The sequence below is a fragment of the Cnephaeus nilssonii genome (assembly GCF_951640355.1).
Source record: "Cnephaeus nilssonii genome assembly, chromosome: 24".
Lineage (NCBI taxonomy): Eukaryota > Metazoa > Chordata > Mammalia > Chiroptera > Vespertilionidae > Cnephaeus > Cnephaeus nilssonii.
Genome location: NC_137095.1, coordinates 14,288,194 through 14,304,504, shown reverse-complemented (window position 1 = coordinate 14,304,504; position 16,311 = coordinate 14,288,194). Strand labels below are relative to the sequence as shown.

The 16,311-nt window shown below is 48.8% G+C and overlaps 1 protein-coding gene across 1 annotated transcript in view; it reads left to right on the top strand.

The window, feature by feature from the left end:
- The first annotated feature begins 7,279 nt into the window (after positions 1-7,279).
- CERS3 (ceramide synthase 3) overlaps positions 7,280-16,311 on the top strand; it is a 57,684-nt gene continuing 48,652 nt past the window's right edge. The window contains exons 1-2 of the mRNA XM_079764243.1: positions 7,280-7,502; positions 14,095-14,199. The gene's annotated coding sequence lies outside the window, so the exon portion shown is untranslated. The remainder of the gene's footprint in view (positions 7,503-14,094; positions 14,200-16,311) is intronic.

The window sequence follows — 16,311 nt, the reverse complement described above, 5'->3', positions numbered from 1 at the left end:
CCTTATGTCCGGCCCCCTGTCCCCTCACAGGCCTTATGTCCGGCCCCCTGTCCCCTCACAGGCCTTATGTCCGGCCCCCTGTCCCCTCACAGGCCTTATGTCCGGCCCCTGTCCCCTCACAGGCCTTATGTCCAGCCCCCTGTCCCCTCACAGGCCTTATGTCCGGCCCCCTGTCCCCTCACAGGCCTTATGTCCAGCCCCCTGTCCCCTCACAGGCCTTATGTCCGGCCCCCTGTCCCCTCACAGGCCTTATGTCCGGCCCCTGTCCCCTCACAGGCCTTATGTCCGGCCCCTGTCCCCGCACAGGCCATGTGTCCAGGCCCCTGTCCCCGCACAGGCCGAGCCCGTGTCCAGGCGCGGTCTCCCTCCTGGGCCGCAGCCCCTGTGCCTGGGCCTTGCACAGCCCACCAGGTGCGGCGGGGGCTACAGAGCCAAGTGGTTCCCTTTGCCTGAGGGGTTTTGTGGATGGCAGGGTTGGCTCCCTCACCTCTGGATCTGAACCCCCACCCCCTCAGGTGAAGAGAGATGGAGCCCGGGTTTCTTCGGTTCTGAGGAAGGGGGCTCAGCAGGGAGCCCTGGAGCCTGGCTGGAGTGGAACTAAGGTCTGGACTCAACTCTACGGCCGCTGTGGCTGGGCTTTGTTCCGCTCAGTGAAAGTTACTGTCTGTGCCAGGGCTGTCAACACTGAAAATGCTCCTTTATTTACCCTAAAAGCCAACAAGATTTGTCAGGGACCCATTACGGCTCAGACGGAGCACTGAGGTGGAGGTACTGGGACCTCAAAGGCGAGAATGCCACCTACCCTCTTCCTCGTCATAGTTTGTATGGACCTAAATCACTCTGATATTGGACGCTTATTCATATACAGGGTGCCCCAAAGAAATGCATGCACACTTTTATCCTCTGATAGCTCCATTTTGAAAATGAAATGTATTTTAATAAATGCCGCCTTTATAATTGTTCAAAATGTGTGTATGCATTTTTCTGGGACACCCTATATATTTTTAATGCCATCATAAAATGTCTTTAAATCCGTTGGAATGAGAAAAAAAAGTAGTAGGTGGAGTTGTCGAAAGGGCAAAAACAATCCAAATAGGTTGGTTTGGGCAGCGTTCACCGTGTCTCATTAAGAAGGTCAGTAAAAACAATTCAGTCGGTCCAGACCAGCATTGTTGAACGCGTCTATATTAGGTTAGAACAGAAAAATACATCGCCAACAGTATGGGTAAGTGTTGCTTTGGGTTTTTTTGTACGAGGTGTGTTTGTATTGTAGGTGTATTTGTTCTAGGTCATGATGCAAAATATATTTATTGTGGATTCCATTTGAAAAATTATAAGTTACTGGTTGGGAGCAGGGTAAATATGTTACCTAATCACCACGTCCCCTTGCAGTAGTCACGATCCATCTCCATACCAACTGGTTACATGATTGAAACCGTGGAAGCGCCAGGTGGCATTTCTGCCCTCATTAGCTCCGTGTTTTCTATCTGCTTTACATGACATTAGCATGGCATCCGTTTGGGTATCTGATCCATCACCGCCAGTGTAGATCGCTGCCGATGGGTAAGGAATGGAATGGCAGAATTGCCGTCACATCTGCCATCAGTGGCGCTGATGGTCGCCGATTACCGAAGCCACCGGCCATCATTGCTATTGTGAAAATATGCATAAATTGTACTCTAAATACAAGGCCTGAGAAATCATGTGGCCTGGCCCTGCCAGGGCATTAGGGGTGAGTTAATGAAATGTTGGACCAAATACGGCAGGCTGATTTTTAAGTTGATAATTGTGTATGGCCCACGGATGATGTTTTATTTATTTATTTATTATATTTTATATTTAAAACATTTTTATTGATCTCAGAGAGGAAGGGAGGGAGAGATAGAAACATCAATGATGAGAGAGAATCATTGATTGTCTGCCTCCTCTGTGCTCCACACTGGGGATGGAGCCTGCAACCCAGGCATGTGCCCTGACCGGGAATCGAACCAGACCTCCTGGTTCCTAGGTCGATGCTCAACCACTGAGCCATGCCAGCTGGGCAAACGTGATGTCTCAATTTTTAATTCAAAACCAGCCTTAAAGAAAAAAAGAATATTTCTCCTCATTTGAGATCTCAGTAGAAGCCAGTGAGGAACACTTTATAATCAGCTTGGTACATGGCATTTTGCTCATATCCCTTTGCTCAGTGTCGTCTGAGGAGTTAGCCCCAACCCCTTGCTGTGTAGCTCAGGTGACCTGTTGGTAGACTCCCAGGGAGGGAGAGCGAGTGACTGTCGCCATCCAGAGAGTGGGCCTGTTCCAGCCATAGCCCAAACTCGAGAGACTCCAAGTCTGGAGAAAGCAGGGACCGTAGCTGCCTTGTTCACCGGGATCTCCCTATTTTCAGGCGCATGGGCGGTGCTCCGTGAATAACTGCTGAAGGAATGAACACCCCATGGAAGGAGCAAGAGCAGCTGCACAAGGTACGTCTAACTTCCGACATCCGGGGCAAGAGTGGTATCACATCCTTAACTGATACTTATCCAGGGTCTCCTGTGAACCTGGGAGTGTTTGTGGGGCGAGATCAGAGGGTGTTAACAGCCCCGTGCAGACAAGGCACCTACCTGCGTGTGTGTCTGTGCACAAATACACACAACGATCAAATATTTTTTGTACTTTATTATGAAAGAATGGGGCTGTGCATAAACAGGGAATCCTGGTGTGATTTGGACAATCAGTGTGAAGACTCAAGGAAGAGAAAGATTGACCCAGGCCGGTATGAGAAGCAGATTTGGGTGGGGCATGAGCAAAGGTGAGAGGGGACATAGCCATTGGCCCGCCCAAGGGGAGATAGAAATTGGGGTGCAATTGGAGAGTAAAGTGGGATAAGCTGGGTGGGGATGACATTGTAGAGGGGAGTTTAGGAAATAGTCATAGAAGTTTATAGATAATGTATCCAGCATAAAGGAGCAATACATTTCAGAGCAAGGAAGGAATTTGATGAGGGCTGTGTTTTAATACTACCTGGTAACCTGCCCAGCATGGCTCAGTAGTTGAGTGTTGAACTATGAACCAGGAGGTCATGGTTCAATTCCTGATCACGGCACATGCCCAGGTTGCTGGCTTGATCCCCAGTGGGGGGTGTGCAGGAGGCAGCCAATACATGGTTCTCTCTCATTGATGTTTTTCTCTCTCTCCCTCTCCCTTCTTCTCTGAAATATATATATATATATATATATATATATATATATATATATATATATATATATATATATATTAAAAAAAACAAGATTACCTGGTAACTTGACAGGCAGAGGGCACCTTGACCTCAGGGGCTAGAAAGGAAAAGAAAATAGCGCCCCAGGATCGGGGTCTGGGTGCCACTTCTAGTTGCACGGGGATTTTCTGGTCCCCAAGGATGCTTTGTGGCATCCACCAAAAGCACTGGTGAGGGAGATGCATTTGGTTTAGAGCTGCCTTTCAGAAGGGTCTGGGAATGAGCAGAGAGTGACCGAGCCTGTCCAGCAGCCACAGACCCGCACCTGCTCACGCTCCACCACAAGCCTGGGCTGTGTGTCTAGTGCCCGTGGAGTAGGCCGGTCTCTTGGTACTAAGTGGGCAGAGGGGTGAGTTTCTCGTCCGTGGGAATGAGTCTTAGCTGGCTGACATCATAGAGCTTAGCCCAGCTTGTGTTTTCATAGGGCGCTCCGTCTGCTTTTACAAAGATCCTACTTAAGAATTCACAAGCGACCTGGCTGGTGTGGCTCAGGGGTTGAGCATCGACCTATGAACCAGGAGGTCAGGGTTTGATTCCTAGTCAGGGCACATGCCCACATTGCGGTCTCTATCCCCGGTGTGGGGTGTGTAGGAGGCAGCCAATCATTGGTGTTTCTATCTCTATCTCCTTCCTCTCTGACATCAATAAAAATACATATTAAAAAAAAAAAGGAATTCACATGGAGAAGAGAAGTGCCTATTCTTGGGTTAGCCAAGCAGATCTTCCCCCAGTTCTTTGTTGGAAGGTGGCCTGTATGGTATGGGATAGAAGGGCGACCAGGAGAAAGGGGAAAGATAGATAGTAATTTCCATGAGGTCAAAAACATCATCGCCATCTTTGTTTTAAACACTTTACATAAACCATGTGTTGAATGAATGATGACGGGAGGGATACAGGGCATTCTGTTTCCTTATTACTTTGCCACACAGAACACCGTATTGACAACTCACATATTTTTAAAAATATGTTTTTATTGATTTCAGAGAGGAAGGAAGAGGGAGAGAGAGAGAGAAACATCAATGATGAGAGAAAATCATGGATCGGCTGCCTCCTGCACGCCGCACACTGGGGATCGAGCCATAACCCAGGCACGTGCCCCAACTGGGAATCGAACTGCGACTTCTTAGTTCATGGGTCGATGCTCAACCACTGAATTGCACCGGCCAGGCGTTAAGATTTTAATAAATGCCTCAACATCTGTGAATGAGGATTCAAAATGTAAAACTAATTAAAAGATAACTTACTCCTCAAGTTTTCTGAGAAAATGAAACAGTTAAGTGTTATACCTTGAAGAAATGACCCTCACACATACAACATACTCTATCATGCTTCCCACATAGCATGCTCTGTTAGCAATGGACTGATAAATTTATCACGAGGCACAAGTGAGAAAGAGAAAGAGGAAGAGGAAGAGAACGGCATTACCTTAGGACTCCTCAAAAGAACCGCGCTTGGGTTATTTACCTTCCTCAGAGGGGCTGTGCGCACACACGCCAGGCTTGCGGGGAGAGACACAGCGCCAACCCCCCCTCCCCCCGCCTCAGGCCACACCGAGCAAACCCTCAGAACCCCTTACTTCTACTTTTCTGGCGGTTGCCCCTGTTGCATAGGGCGCGCAGCAGGTTAATTTTACACCTGCCCCTGAAGAATGAGGCGGAACTCCACCTTGACACTGATTCAAGAAATACAGCCGATAGCAATCTGCTTTTTGATGATAGAGGAGATACTGAGCTATGTGCAAATACTTCAGACTCAATGTGAACATTCCATTTCATCGGGAGATGACATGTATTTAAGTATACAAATGACTAAAGCAAAAACCCCCCAAACCCCTAAAACGTGACTGCAGTACTCTTTGGCTTACTCAGTTCTGAGACGGGGAATCTGCAGTGGGGTTCAGGGGCCTTCTCTTCCCCAGATTTCCCGGGAGTGGAAGATTTACCTGCCAAACACTGAACCATGGATGGTGTTCAAGTTTGACAGGTACTGCGAGCGAGGCACTGTGTTAAGCTCCAGGGGTAGAGAGATGTCTAGGGGAAGTCCCAGAGGGATTCCCAGGGCATCGGGGAAGCAGACGCAGCCCCAGTTAAGTTATAACAGTGGGACGTGTTGTAAGGTAGGTGTAAACAGAACAGGGCGCGCTGAGAGCAGGGGACCTGGCAGCGGAGGCAGCCCGTGGGTGGGCGCCGGAGCTGTCTGTCTGCTTTGCCTGGAAAATCTCGGGAGGAGTAAAAGGAGATTCTGGAAAATTGGTTGCAACCAGGCTGTCCCCGTGCTAAGGAAGCCTATAGGGAAAAGGAGGCGTAGAGCCTGGTCAGCAGGGGAGAGAGTCATGATAAAGAAAAAAATGTTTGCCCTGGCCGGTGTGCTAAGTGGTTAGAGCAGGCGTCCTCAAACTACGGCCCGCGGGCCACATGTGGGTGTTTTTGCCGTTTTGTTTTTTTACTTCAAAATAAGATATGTGCAGTGTGCATAGGAATTTGTTCATAGTTTTTTTTAAACTATAGTCCGGTCCTCCAACGGTCTGATGGACAGTGAACTGGCCCCCTGTTTAAAGAGTTTGAGGACCCCTGGGTTAGAGCATCAGCCTGCACACCGGAAGGTCTTGGGTTCGATTCCTGATATCTTGGTTGTCAGTTCACTCTCTGCCCCTGGTTGGGGTTTGTGCAGAAGGCAACTAATTGATGTGTCTCTCTCTCACTTCGATGTTTTTTTCTCTCTCTTCCCCCCCCCCCCCCACTCTTTCTCTCTTTCTCTTTCCCCTCTTTCTTCCCTTCTACTGTCTCTGAAAAGCAATGCAGAAAATATCCTCAGGTGAGGATAAAAAATAAAGAAAAAAATGTCTATTTAGGAAGGTAAGGGGGTGGCAGTTGGAGGTGAGTGGCCTAGAAATGGACAATCTGGGGGCGGGAAGAGCAGGCAGTTCTGCAGTCTCCGGTGAGAGATGCTGAGGGTCTGACCACCACCCGCCACACGCAGTGACGCAAGTGCAGCCCTCCTGCCAGAGGAGTTTTAAAATGCACACTTAGGGGAAAAAGAAAGCCCGGGAGAGAAGAGACAGACTAGGGAGAATGGAGAGAGCAAGTGTTGAGTGAAGAGGCCTTTCCCGGCCCTCCTCCTTTGAAGTAAATTCTTTAGCTAAACCGGAGAACTGTGGCGTTCCCCTTCTCCGCCTCCAGTCAGTTCTGACTTTGCTGTCATCTCTTAGCTGACACAGGAAAGCTGTCTTTCCGCAGCGGAGTCAGCCAATGAGAGGAGCCCTGAGTCGGGCTTGCAGCCAATGAGAGGAGCCCTGAGTCGGGCTGCGGAGTGGGCGGTGCTGCCTGCACCCCTGGCAGGTGAGGTTTGGCTGGTGAGGGGTGCAGGATCCAACTTGTCCAAGCTCCGTCCCTCTCAGAGCGCCTTTCAATAACTCACGCCTGCAGATGTTTCATCTTCAGGCGGGAGAAAGTGAAAAGGGCCCCAAAAGGCACACACGGTCTCACATAGACTGTAGGGGCCATGCCTTTGACATTGACGTGCCCGGAGCGGCAGCGACAACATGTAGATCCTGCCGCGCATAGGCGTGTCCTCTGCCGGCTGGATGGTTTCCATGAGACTGGCTGAATAGGTGCAGACAGAGTCACATCTGGCTTCTCTAACTAGGACAGGTGGCCCGCTCTTTTATTTTTTGTTGTTACGTGGTTCAGAAAAGCTAAGAAATAGGCACACATGTGGGCTGATGCTCCGAGGTGATGAGCACAAAGCCACGCCAGTCCTCACAGGCTTCTAGAGAGTTCCATGGCTGCCCTACCAGCTCGGTGGCAGCGCATTGTTAATGTTTCAGGTTCCTCCCCACCACGCATAACCCCCTCCCTTCCGTGCAACAAGACCATCCTGTTCAGCAGTTGACTCATAACCGTGCGCCCCGAAAGGCCGGGCGATGAGGCAACTCGCCGTGGTTCCGTGTCTGACTGAATTCCAGTTTTCTCCTCTCCCAGTGGTGAGGCAGGGAAGGACATCCCATCTGGAAGAACCTGCAGGTGCCATCCAGTCGCTCTGCCTCACGTCACGGATCGCCCTCAGTCAGAAATCTTGACTTGCAACTTCGGAGGGTGGGTCCCTGCAGGAATCCCAGCGCCCGCACGCAGCGATGAGGAGCGCTGCCCTCTGGTAGCAGGTGCCCTGCTGGAGGCTGGAACGCGGGCAGTCGGCTGCGGAGCCGGGGCTGGGGGCGCCTTCTGTGGACTGAAGCTCCAGAAAGGTAGGCACCTCTGCGCTGATGAGAACTTTCAAACCCAGGAGGCCTTGACTGTGTGTGTTTGATTGTGAGTGAGTGTGTGTGTGTGTGTGTGTGTGTGTGTGTGTGTGTTTGATTGTGTGTGAGTGTGAGAGAGAGAGTGAGAGAGAAGAGGGGGTCACAATGCTCATTTTGGCCAGATTTTCTGGGAGAGAGACAGAAAAGAGGGGTTTGAATCCTTTGCTTGGTGAGCGGTACTTCAGATGTCTTTGGTGGGGAGAGTAAGTGTGGCCTTGGGACCTGTGACCCGGCTGGCGGAGGAGTTTGCACTGATTCCTTGAAGGGACACGGAGAATCGCCCGGGAGTGAGATCCCAGGAGAGTGAGACCCCAGGAGGCCGAGCGCAGCCGCACAGCGTGGTTTGCTGGGAAAGCCTGGATTGTGGAGAAGTGAAAAGCCTGACCGCATGTGCTCAGGCCACCCTGACCGCCCCAGGATGGCTTTAATGGGGGACAAGGCAGGACCCGTTCCCCCACGGGGGTGAGCTTTTCTGAGCTGCCCTGTCCAGAGGCATAACCGCAGTGTCGCTCTATCCACTGCGCCAAACCGGCTAGGGCTCAGTGTCGCTCTAGAAGACACCAACTGATGAGCTCTCAAACTGCCTCGTGGGGAGAAGCAAAACAAAACTGTTTTTTCCTACTCAAGCACGTGTTTAGCAAGGATGTGCTTTCAAGCCATTTTATTTCCTAAAAAGCCTTACTCAGCGCAGGAAAAGAAACCCTGGGACTCACCAGGTGGTGCAGATGAATTCATTCATGAATCCATGCATTCAGGGGTCTTCTGTACCATGAGTGAGGGCTGGGCTTCAGACAACTCCTTCTCATTCCTCCCCCACCCCCAACACCCCCTACAATCCTTTTTTTATTTAAAGGGGGGTTTCCACTTAAAATTTCATCTGTAGAATTCCTGCCCAAAGGGACACATTCTTTAAGGGGCAAGAGGCATATGTTCATGCAGACAGTAATTGTAGGCTCTTCCTATTAAAAATATTTCTGCCTTTTCTAAAAGCAACCCAATTAATTTACACAAGTTTCAAGAGAATTCTGGGTTAGTAATAATCTCTCTCTCTCTGTCTCTCTCTGTCTCTCTCTCTCTCACACACACACACACACATGCTGTGTATATGTGCATTTCCCTGCTTATTTCAGTGAGATAAAGCTCACGTTGGGCAGCTTTCAGATGAGGAAATCTGGGCTGAGTGAGGCTGACAGGCAGAGCAGGGGAGGGAGGGAGCCAGGACGCTGATGCCTTACGGCACGCAGAGATCTATGCGATCGGAGCCTTCTGCATTCCTGTCCGATGCCATCAGCCCTTCACGGAGCCCTCGTCCTGTGAGCGGCCCTGAACCCACGATAATACGCTCACGTGGCGTCTTACAGCAAAAGGCCAAAAGTCAGTCTGTGATCTGCTTCACTGTTGGGGGGCAGGCATGGTCTGGTGGGCAGAATGTGGGCTAGAGAGGCAGAAAGATCTAGATTTCAGTCCCCCTGCTTGTTAACTCGGTGGCCTGGGAAAGTCAGAGAATTTCTTCAAACCTGTTTCCTTATTGATAAGGCGATGATTATAATGTCCACAGCACGGGGTTGTTGGTTATAAAGAACAGAAAGACGAGCCTGGCTGATGTGGTCAGCGGCTCAGCATCAGCCCAGGAACCAAGAGGTTGCTGGTTCTATTCCCAGTGAGGACACATGCTCGGGTTGCGGGCTCAATCCCCAGTAGGGGGCGTGCAGGAGGCAGCCGATCGAAGCAAAGCACCTCCCACGTGACTGACAAGTGGTGGACTTTCCATCTGTATTCATCTGTATTCACGTCTCTGGTCATTCATTGATGCTTCATTATATCACAGTGAGACTTACTTTCTTAGAAAATTCCATTGCGATTATGGGGATCTTTCATAGTGGAGCTGATCCCACTTTGGACCAGGGTCGTGACTCTCCTGTGCTCAGAGTCCCTAAAGCAGAGTGAACGTAGGTAGGAAAGCAAGAACATCAGATGCTTCATAAGTCAGTGTCTTGTGTGAATTATTGCAGAGTTGGAGGTCAGTACACACACACACACACACACACACACACACACCCCACCTGAGTTCTCCTGGGCCCCCAAAGAAGCATTGCCGGTGGGTGCGCATGAGAGGAGGAACAGAGAGTATACAGTGTGGCGCCCTTTTATTGACCTTAGACCCCCGGCAGGCCTTCCACACAGCAGCCTTGGGTGTCCGAGGCTCCCCAATGTGACTTCAGGGATCCAGTGCCAAGACTGAGCTAGAGATAACACACCTTCCTAAAGATGGGTTTGAAACATGCGTGGTTGGCTTATTTACTGGCTGAAAGCCTGAAGTCACGTTTCGCAAGTAGGCGGGTTGGCATCAGGAGCGATGTTTGGACAGCCTATCCCACCTCTGATTCCCGGGGAAGTGCAGATCAGCACAGAGAGGAGGCGGGAGCCCCAGGAAGCTCCTGCCGGGATCCAGCGCAGTCACACCTCCCTTTCCTGGAAACGCCCGCACTGGCCTTTCTGGCCTTACACAGTCTGCGTTGGTTGTTTCCTGTACTTGGTGGAGCCAGACGATTGAAGGAATCTTTGTGTCCACCCTAGACAGACCAAACGTTAGGCACCATGCAAGTAGCAGGACGTTTCCCCTAAGTCCTATGCAACCGTCAGTGTCATCATCTTATGGCTCATACTACATTTATTGCCCTAAGATTATGTCTTGTAGAAAGGACTTTAAATTATGAAAACATAAACTAAGCTAAAATCCCAATTAAAATAAATTAGGGCTTAGGTATAAAACTTCCAATGGCAGGTGAGCGAGAGATTAAGAATTTGACCTTGTTCGATGCTGTAACAGCCAGAATTCCCCATGGGCTTTCTGTTGATGGTGGACAGATGCTTGATTGTATATAGACTTCAGCAATCGCTGTGTTTTTAAAACAGCTAAATTATTTCCAAATTTCATTCTTGTCTTACCTTAAAGTCTGAGAAAGCCCCTTAATAAACAGAAGATAGCTTTACTGAGAAAAGAACTTGACTTTGAGACACATGTCATCTTTCCCAAGTATGAGACTTAAAGGTTTCTCAGACTGTAAGTGTCTGTATGCTGCTCCAATGCAAAGTTAAAAAGTTTGGTTCATCTGGATTAGCATTCCTTCTTTATTTCTGCCCCCCCTGGGTACTGGAGAGTCTGTGGAAGGGGGTCTGTGCTATGTTCTTTTAAAATGTATATATTTATTGATTTTAGAGAGGAAGGGAGAGGGCGAGAGAGTTAGAAACATCAGTGATGAGAATCATTGATCAGCTGCCTCCTGTGCGCACCCTACTGGGGATCGAGCCAGTAACCTGGGTATGTGCCCTGACTGGGAATCAAATTGTGACCTCCTGGTTCGTAGGTCGACGCTCAACCACTGAGCCACGCCAGTCAGGCTGTGCTATGTTCTTTTTTTTTTTAAACTTGGAAAATTTATTTACTTTCCCACCTCACCAATCACTGATATGAGTAGCTAAATCATATATCTCTTCAGGACGAAATAGACACTATTGAGAGTGTCTATTACATCCTATGGAGAACTTCAATTTTAGGTCACAGCATTAAGAGCTCCTGTGTGCTATGTTCTTAAGGAGAGTAAACGGAACAGACCGGAGGCCTAACGCATAGCTGATGTTTGGTTTACAGAAGTTCCAATTCAATGGAAAGTTTCCTTTTTTTTGTTTCCTGAGTTATATCTTCAGGAAATGCCAGGAAACTCAGATATTTCACTACAATTTCCAAAATGAAGTAGCTTAGCATTGGCATGCGCGTGTACACACACACACCACAAACAGGCACACACACACACACCACAAACAGGCACACACACACCACAGACAGACTCACATACACACACATTCATGTGCATGTGCAAAATGTAAAACAAAACCAAAAGACACCTATGTTTGTGTGTGCCCACCAGAGGTTTATTTCTTCCCCCGTCATAGCCTGTGCTGCCTGCTTGCGTCCTGCAGCGGGGACGTCCACGTGCCATGGGGTCACCAGCCTGGCCAAGGGAGAAATGGAAGGAGTGCTCCAGCTTTTTCTTTTAATTGAGATGTAATTGACATAACATACATTCGTTCAGATGTTACAGAATGACTCGGTATTTGTCTACATTGTGAAATGGTCACTGAGTACATTTCTCATTAAAGGGAAAATTATAAAATTCACAACTGGAGCCTATGTTTGGGTTATTTGAAGAGATAAAATATTACATTAAAGGGCTTAAAATCATTTTCATTTACTATCTCCATGTTCTAAAATGAAGTACTTAGGGAGAAAAAGTCATATGCGTTAATCCATTTATCCTCTATAGATATCATATGCAAAAACAAGGTCTATTTCTTTTATTTTGATTCCTTTGCCAGACATATGTATTTTAGTGGGTAGTCAATAAATACTTGTTGATTAGATTGGCCCTCACTCAGGCTGAACAATAAAGTAATCATGTCAAAATGCAAGCAAAAATTCGGAGAGCATATTCTTCAGTAATGAAGATGACTTGATATCATTTAATAACTAAATTGGCTTCGATTTCTTGCCCTCAAATGTGTTTTCTTGTTTAACATCTGATTAAAACTTTACAAACTTAGAATATGCTGATGCTGAACAGATCCCAGGTTGTGCAGAGTAACCATTTTCTTTTACAGTGTTCACATCATGGGCTCATTATCATATTCCACTGTGGGTCAAAGGCCAGGGTCCCCTAATGAGCTCCTTCTGGTGCATTAGCCGTCAGCGGCTTTCCCTGACTTGTTTCCAGCAAGAGCTGCTCTCTGGGAATTCTGGTCCACAGCCAGCCGGGGGAGTACAGCTTCTTACAGAGCATTTCTAGATGATGACTGTAAAGTAATATGCAAGTTGAGTTTTCCTAAGTAATTGTTTTACTGATTACACTATTACAGTGGATTTAAAAAATGTTTTTTGATTATCATCGATGGCAAGAAAATGCTTTTTAGACCCCTTCAAACACACACACACACACACACACACACACACACACACACACTAACTGAAAAAGTTTCACTAAACAATGCTTGATACATATTGATGTTTTCTCTTCTATTCCGTTCCACTGTAGACAATCTCTGGTCATGGCCTATGAATTACTTTTCTGACCCATTCATAGTGGTTCTCAATACTGGCTGAAAATAAGACTCAATAGAGAACTTAAAAAAAAATACTCAAGCCAGGCCCTGGCCTGGTAGTGCTGTGGTTACAGCATTGTCCCGATACGCCAAGGTGGCAGGTTCGGTCCCCAGTCAGGGCACATAAGAAAATCAACCAATGACTGAATGCATGAAAAAGTGAAACAACAAATCTCTCTCTCTCTCGTACTGATGTAGGAGCATAAATTGAGGTCACAGCTTTGGAAAGCAGTCCAACAATGTCTGTTGAAACTGCATATACAAAGGCCTAGCATTTCCACTCCTAGGTACATGCCCTACGGAAACGCATACATATGTGTACCAAACGACATGTTTAAGAATGTTCATAGACAGCAGCATTATTTGTTATAGCCCCAAACTCAAAACGCCCCAAGTTTCCATCCACAGTAGAATGGGGAAACAGGATGTGATATAGTCATGCTGTGGAATACTAAGCACCGAAGAAAATGACTCATCTACTATACATGCACCAGCCTGATGCACCTCAGTCACAAGCGCCGAGAGCAAGAATCCAGGTGCAAAGGGATGCATTTGGTATGATTCCGTTGATATGAAGTTTAAGAACCGCAACATTAGTCCATGGAGCTAGAAGTAAGGGTTCGATAGTTGGGGAAGGTCAGGTTGTGACTGGGAGGGGCCCAAAGGCAGGGTCTGGGGTCCTGGTAACATCCCTCTTCTCGGTCTGGCTGCTGGTTATAACATAGGTGTGTTCACCTTTACGATTTGTCACTTTGCTATTTGTATGCTGTACCTCAGTAAATGAGTTTGTCAAGCAGCAACAACAACAGTCCCAATGCTAGGTCGGCACCTTCAGAGACCCTGATTTACTTGGTCTGGATGAGGGGAGAGTGTGGCTTACAAATACCTCCAAGTAATTCCCATGTAGGGCCAGAGTGGACAGCCAGGGCACTGAAGGGTCACAGCTGGCCCTTTGGAAAACCATCTGCTTTAACATGACTGTAATCACACCAGGCTATGCTAGGCCATGACTACCTTTCCTCAGGTTACCTGGAAGACATAATTCACACGGATAAATGAAGGAATTCCAGAGCTAAGTGCCTTAGGAAGCCAGTCCGGTGACTGAGTTGGCAGTGGCCCAGGCTGGTCAGCGGTGGCCTGTAGCTCCCGTAGGTAGAGGCACCTTTTGCTTTATTGCGCTTCAGATCCTGTGTTTTAACTGTGGGCTCGAAGGGTTTTAAATGCTAGGAAGGTCAAAGAAAACTGATTGGTTGGCCCAATTTGATTGGCACCAAGTTCTACTACTGGTTTGTAACGGTGACTTGAAGTTTTATAGTTAGAAGGAAACCTGTGGGTATAATTGTATAGTCTACTGATTACTTGCCCTTTTCTGCTCCTGCAGGGATGCTGTGAAAGGAAACGTGACACTTTAATATATACACACACACATACGTATATATATACCATACCTGAGTTCGTTGGAAGTGAGCTGTCAGATACACTCAAGGTAATTATCATTATTTACGTTTCATTTTACCTCTACTGTGTTTTCTTAATGGAAATCATGGAAAATAACAGCTGTAACTCAAAAGTTTATCACATGGTATTGTTTTTCATATTCTGGGGAGCAGTGGTGTTTGGGCCAGGCAAGTACCATATTATTCTCTGTGAAATACGGTAGCTTCCTAGCTTTTTCTTTTTGAAAGGGGAGCTGTCTGTCGCATGAAAGACTTCACCAGGCGGTGACGAGCCTCGATCTCAGGTGGTGTTCACCCTGCGTGCTCTGGGCGCACCCCTACCTTGCTCCTCCTTCCCACCCCCAAAGCCTGCTGCTCAGTGCGGAAGGAGGGCTGGCTCTGTCCTGTCGGTCTCCCGCTTCCGGTCTCTCCCCGTGAGAGAACTTCCGAAATCGCATTTCTCCGAAAGCATCACAGGATGACACTCAAACGCGACCGTGTGCGTGGTGGAGAGTTACTCGCAGAGCACGCTCCCCAGTACTGATTTGGTGAAAGCAGAATGGAGTCAGGACAAGAGAAGTAGCCTTCTGCCCTCAGTGCCTCCATTTGCGTGCGGCTCTGTGTCAGTCAGAGCAAGTCACTCGACCCCTCCCCACTTTATTCTTTACTTGTAAATTGAGGTATTCCTAGACCCTATCTTTGTGAGGATTCAATGAGCTCACGCTTGTGGAAGAAACTTTGTAAGTTGGGATTAGTTGTTACCATTTTAATCATCCTTTAATTTGTATTCTGTGGGAAAGTAGTGTAGTTATTCTCGGTTTTCAGCAGCAAAACCGTGTGTCAGTGCCGCCGGTCATCTGAATCACACGCCTTGAACTTTCTCCTGCACCAGCGGTTCTTGCTGACACGTCGGTGGGCTTGCCCCAGGCCCACACCCTTCCAGCCTAACCAATTCCTACTGGGTCAGGGGAGAGCTCCGGAGGGGCTCATGACCAAGCCCATAATTCCCTGCGCCTTCTTACCCAAAGCTTTGCCAACGTAGTTCCCCGTCTACTTTCTGGTCAGGTGAGAGGGAACAGTGAAGAGGAAGGAGGGCTTGGCAGCATCGGGGAAGCCAGAGTGGAGGAGCGGTTCAGCCGTGCAGTCAGGCGTCCCATGAGGATTTCTGTCCTGGTCATGCGGCCAGCCTCTCTTGTGGCTGCACAGCCTGAGCAGATCCCTGGCTCCCAGAATTCCTGGGACCTCTAGGGTTGCAGATCTATCCTGAGGCCCTGTGGACAGGCCCACCCTCACATTGTCAGGGCCCAGGGCCAGAGTACATCCGGAGGCATGTGGCCCTCAGCCTGCCCCTCCTCACAGCCCCCATCCTGTCCTGCTCAGCGAGAACCCAGTGCCCCTCTGTATTGACACCCTGTTTCCGTGTCCAAGCGTGGGTCCTCTCTTGCCCTCCCCAGCTGTCTCCTTTGGCCGTCCCTACACCTACGAGTACGCTGTGCTGTCACTTTTAGGAGGACAGATGTGGGCAGCATCCATGCTGGCCTTGCAAGTGGGCTCAGAGCTGTTTGGGCAGGGAAATCTTGGGTCCTGGGTATCCCGAGCAAGTCTAGAAAGGGGGCATGTCCCCGTGGGCCTGTGGACTCCTCCGCCCCCAGGAGAGAGGTGTGGTCAGGCAAGGGCCACAGTAAGGTTTCTGAAAGGAGGCCGGGTGGGTAGGGTGGGCTGCTCCTGGGCAAGGTTAGCGCCCCGGGCACACACAGGTGTACTCGGTGGTGTCATGACTGATGGGTGACAGAGTGACAGAGGCTGAGCTGTTTCAGAATTGCGTGAAACATGTAAATGTGACTCCTCTTCCACCACCACGCCCGCAAACACCCACCTCACCGCATGGCAAAGGTGGATGCTGCTTAGATTTCGTAAGGTGGGAGGTGAGTAACATCCCCACCTCATCCACTAGCAGGAGGAAATGTCCTGAGAACATCTTCATCAGCAGGGAAGAGACGTATTCAGGCTCCCCCTCCCCCTGAACAGAGGACTCGCTGAGGCTCAGAGGGGTCTCCTGGGGTCTGGGAAGAGAGTCACGTAGGTTTAGAGTGGTGTTTCTCTCATGTCTATTTCAGGCACTTCTTATACCTGGGATAGTTGGAGTTGAAGATCACATGATC